The sequence below is a fragment of the Musa acuminata genome, chromosome BXJ2-6 (assembly GCF_036884655.1).
Source record: "Musa acuminata AAA Group cultivar baxijiao chromosome BXJ2-6, Cavendish_Baxijiao_AAA, whole genome shotgun sequence".
NCBI lineage: Eukaryota > Viridiplantae > Streptophyta > Magnoliopsida > Zingiberales > Musaceae > Musa > Musa acuminata.
The window spans coordinates 17,821,611-17,827,289 of NC_088343.1; positions in this window are offsets into that span (position 1 = coordinate 17,821,611).

Consider the following 5,679-nt stretch of genomic DNA (forward strand, 5'->3'; position numbering starts at 1 on the left):
AAGAATTCGGTGTAGGTCTCTATCTTTTCAATGCTGAATGGGTGGGGTATTTATAGGCCCCTACCCAGTTCAAATTTGGAGCTCAAAACGATCAAATCCCGGAATTCCGGGATCAGGCGGTTGCACCTCCTGACTGGGGCGGTTGCACCGCCTGGCAGAGCTCGAAGACTGAGCCTCTGGGCGGTGCTACCTCTGTCAGGGGCGGTTGCACCTCTCTGCCAGAGCTCGAAGACCGAGCTCAGGCGGTTGCACCGCCTGACAGGAGAGGTTGCACCGCCTGGCAGAGCTCGAAACTTGAGCTTTGGCGGTGCTACCTCCTGACAGAGGAGGTTGCACCGCCCAGTCTCGCTCGGAGACTAAGCCCTGGGCGGTTGCACCTCTTGGCTGGGGCGGTTGCACCGCCCAGTCTCGCTGGGAGACATAGCCTGGGCGGTGCTACCTCCCTGCCTGGGCGGTTGCACCTCCCACAGCAACCTGGGTCCGAATGGGTTGAACCATTCGATCCAATTTGAGTTCTTCAGGGGCCCAATTGCCCCAGGATTAAGCTAATGGGATCACCTCCCATTTCTAACTTAATCAAAGTGCTAACTACGATTATTTCCTAAGACATATTCTGCAGCTTGCTTCGGTGCGTCACTCGCTTCTTCCGGCGAGTTTCCGGCGAACTTCCGTCGATCATCCGATGAACACTCGGTGATGCTCCTGCGGACTTCTAGCAAACTCCTGGACTGCGATGATCCACTTGGCAAGTTCCGACGAGCTCCTTTGGCAAGCTTCTGGACTTCTCGGATTTGTTCCCGTAGAACCTCCGACGATTGTCCGAACTTCCGTCGAGCTCTCGAACTCCCAACGTGATCATTGTCATGACTCCGGCGCAACTCTTGCTGCATGTCTTACTTTCATCGTAGTTAATCCTACACACTTAAAACAAAAACTTCGATCGAGACAATTAATCCTAAGCAATTAACCAAGTTGTCCGGCATGTCATTGGTCCCTCGACACTTCGTCTGATTCTTCGGCGCATCGTACTTTCCTACAGCCTATTGCCCAATCGGCCAGTTGACTCTGCAACTCCGATATCTTTGGCACAATACCCGCTCTTCTTGGCCCGATGCCCGAGTCCACGGCCAGAAGCCTTCTGTCGATACGTCGACCGATCCACCGGCCCGACGTCCAATCTTCTGACATGTTCCTCCAGCACAACATGATTTTCCTGCTTTAATTGTCTCATCCTGATCGAAGTATCCTGCGTTACTCAAAATGCAGATTAAATCATAAACATATATCAAGTGGTTTCATCATCAAAATACGTGATTCAACACTAAAATGCCACCTTTAGACACCAAAGGCTTCGCCAAGTCCACCTCACATCCTAAACAGGTAGAGCCGCTGATTGGGGCAACCCTAGACAAGGCCAGAATTGATCGAGTTATTAAGGTCGAAATGACACTTCCTAAAGAGAGACAAGTGCAACTCATCAACTTTCTTTGGGAGAACACCGAGGTATTTACGTGATCACTGAGAAGCATGTTAGGAATCGACCCCAACGTAGTTCAACATCACTTGAACATTATTTCGAAGGTAAGTTTGTGAAGCAAAGGCCTTAGAAGTTTGCTCCCAACCACTAGTAGGTAATTACTGATGACGTAGATAAGTTATCAGGAGTTCGATTTATTATTGAGATGTAGAACCCCCAATTGTTTGCCAATGTTATACTCATTCAAACGTCCAATGAAAATTGGAGGATGTGTGTTGATTATACCAATTTCAACGAAGCATATCCAAATAATAGCTATCCACTTCCTTAGATTGATTAGGTTGTTAATTCTACCTCTAGTCATAAGCTCACCATTTTTATGGAAGCATTCTCAATTTATAATCAAATCAAAATGGCATGAGAGGATCCTTAACACACTTTCTTTTTCACCGAATGAGACATATTTTGCTTCCGAGTCATGCTATTCAGGTTAAAAAAATGTGGAGGTGATGTACCAAAGAATGGTGAACAAGATATTAAAACACAAGATCGGAAGAAACATTGAAGTGTATGTAGATGACATGATAGTAAAAAGTTGGACAACCAAATCGCATTTGACAGACTTAGCAGAAACATTTTAAGTCTCAAAGATGTTCAACATGTGTCACAATCTAACTAAATGTGCTTCCGGAGTCAACTTGGGAAAGTTCCTCAGATTTATTATGCACCAAAGGAGAATAAATGAAAACCCCAAGAATGTGAAAGTTATATTAGAGATTTGCCACCACCTCGATCAATAAAAGAAGTCCAATAGTTAACAGGGTGAATAACAGTGCTTAGTTGATTCTTTTCCTAATCGAGTGATAGGTATCTGCCTTTTTTTTCAGGCATTAAAGAATCTAAAGGACTTCCTACGGATAGAAGAGTATCATGAGGCTTTTGAAAGGCTAAAAGTCCACCTTGCCTAATTGCCACATCTCACTTCCTCAACCTCGGATGAAACTCTAAGCCTTTACCTCATTGCCACCTAGGTGGTAAGGAAGCTGCATTCCTATTTTCAATCGATATCCCCTACTTTGATGCTTTCTAAAAACTCAAACTCTCGACTAACAACTAAACTCCTCTGACTTCTTTACTAACAAAATTTATGAGTGATTCTCTCTCCCACCATAGGACCGTGAATCTGCATGTCATATTCGGAGATGAGCATTATTTCAAAACAATGTTGGCTATATTTATGATGGTAGATATCCCCTCAATATATAACGCAATCATAGACCGAACCACATTAAATAGCCTAAGAGTGGTGGTGTCAATCTTTAACATAGTAATGAAGTTTTTAATGGGAATTGGAATTTGGGAGCTAAGAAGTAACCCAAGGGAGTCGTGCTAGTTCTACCTGACGGTGAACTCTCTATCGAAGAAGGCTCGTTCTAAAACGCCACCTATAGACACCAACGGCTTCGCCAAGTCCACCTCACATCCTAAACCGATGGAGCCGCTGATTGAGGCTGCCCTAGACAAGGCTAGAATTGATTGAACTGTCAATGTCGAAATGACACTTCCTAAACAGAGACAAGTGCAACTCATCAACTTTCTTTGGGAGAACACTAAGGTATTTACGTGATCACTGAGAGGCATATTAGGAATCGACCCCAACATAGTTCAACATCACTTGAACATTATTTCGAAGGCAAGTTAGTGAAGCAAAGGCCTTAGAAGTTTGCTCCCAACCACTAGTAGGTAATTATTGATGAGGTAGATAAGTTATCAGGAGTTCGATTTATTATTGAGATGCAGAACCCCCAATGGATTGCTTATGTTATACTCATTCAAACATCCAATGAAAATTGGAGGATGTGTGTTGATTATACCAATTTCAACAAAGCATATCCAAATGATAGCTATCCACTTCCTTAGATTGATTAGGTTGTTAATTCTACCTCTAGTCATAAGCTCCCCATTTTTATGGAAGCATTCTCAATTTAAAATCAAATCAGAATGGCATGAGAGGATCCTTAACACACTTTCTTTTTCACCGAATGAGACATATTTTGCTTCCGAGTCATGCTATTCAGGTTAAAAAATGTGGAGGTGATGTACCAAAGAATGGTGAAAAAAGATATTAACACACAAGATCGGAAGAAACATTGAAGTGTATGTAGTTGACATGATAGTAAAAAGTTGGACAATCGAATTGCATTTGACAGACTTAACGGAAACATTTGAAGTCCCAAAGAACCTCAACATGTGCCACAATCTAACTAAATGTGCTTCCGGAGTCAACTTGGGAAAGTTCCTCAGATTTATTATGCACCAAAGGGGAATAAATATAAACCCCAAGAATGTGAAAGCCATATTAGAGATGTGCCAACACCTCGGTCAGTAAGGGAAGTCCAATAGTTAATAGGGTGAATAATAGTGCTTAGCCAATTCTTATCTCAATCGGGTGATAGGTATTTGCCTTTTTTTCAAGCATTAAAGAATCTAAAGGACTTCCTACGGATAGAAGAGTATCATGAGGCTTTTGAAAGGCTAAAAGTCCACCTTGCCTAATTGCCACATCTCACTTCCTCAACCTCGGATGAAACTCTAAGCCTTTACCTCATTGCCACCTAGGTGGTAAGGAAGCTTCATTCCTATTTTCAAGTGCATGCTGTGTAAGCGAATACCGACCAATCACTCAGATAGGTCCTCTTTCCGTTTGATGTCTCGGGTTGACTATTGAGGTGGTCAGTAGAGTTGGATGAGTTTGAAATCCGATATGTTTCGAGGACTGCAATAAAGGCACAGGGGTTATTGGACTTTATTTTGGAACTATCTCACCCTTTGCTTGAGATCAACAACTATATCCCACCAGCATGGACATTATTCATGGATGGCTATGCAACCTCGGATGGGGGCCGTGCGAAACTTGTTCTGAAAGGCTCGAACAAGCGAGCGTACAATTAAGCTCTCTGATTTGGGTTCAAATCTCTAATAAGGGTTGATCTAACTTTCAAAATAAAACTATGGAGATTATATCTTAATAAAAAATTTATTGGGTCCGAAAACATAAAGGGTAAATCAAACAACCAATCACAAAGAATAAGAGAGTAACTTAAAGTGAATTCCTTGGGAGAGATAGAGGTTCATCAAAATGAAGATAAAAAATAAATTATAATAAAATTTCAATAGATAAAGACCACAGAGAGGATGAAAAATATGTAACACAAATAATCATAAAGAGAAGAATCATTGTAACAAAAGAAAAGCTTAACGTTACAAATGCAAGAAGTTTGGTGATAGGGTAAAATACTATTATCACTTTTTAGAGAAAAGGGGCATCTGAACTTGTTTTATGCATGCTAAATTGTTCAAGAATAAAAGAATGGACTATGGCACAAGGTTAGTGTTAGTAGGAACCATACGATTAGTTTGATGTAAACTCATTATTATCGATTTAAAAGTTTTCAACACCCACAATCTCCATGCCTCCAATCGGAGCTCACAAAGTTGAGATAACTACCATAAGAAACTTCAAACAAGAAAAAATAGAGGATTTCGAGTGAAGACCAAACCTTTAAGGTGCTCGGGAAAGGATTGATCATGGTCAAGAAGCATGCACGCTAGAGACTAAATGGGTTTCAATCTCTATTTCCCTCTCCATCGAGGTATTTATAAGGGTCAATTTAATTGAACATTGGGTAAATTAGCTAGCTTAGTGAGACTCTGGTTCCCATTGGTGACTTATGTATTTACAAAATACTGTCTCAGTTCATCATATTTGATTAGATCTTGGATGTGATTAGATTCCAAAGGAGGAACCAAATATGGACAATAGTAAAAGGATTTCATTCTTAAACAAAAATCTAATATTGGATTAACTTCGAAGCCTCCCATGATTGTCTAGGTTCCATTAATGAAATCTTCCTTGTTTGAATGACATCTTCAATCCCTTAATTTTCTATCAAAGATTTACAAAATCAATTGGCCAAAAATCTATTATTTTTGGCTAATTGAGACTTGACATATGAAATTAAATTAGCACCTATTGGACATCTCATGTCAATGGATCGGAGTCGATGAAGAACTTTACATTAGTAGATCATCTAAAGGAAATATTCCCTTATTAACTAACCAATGGTTATAAGAACAACAATATATAAAACAATTTTCTAAGATATGTTTTCATTCCAAACTTATTAAACAGATACTTACAG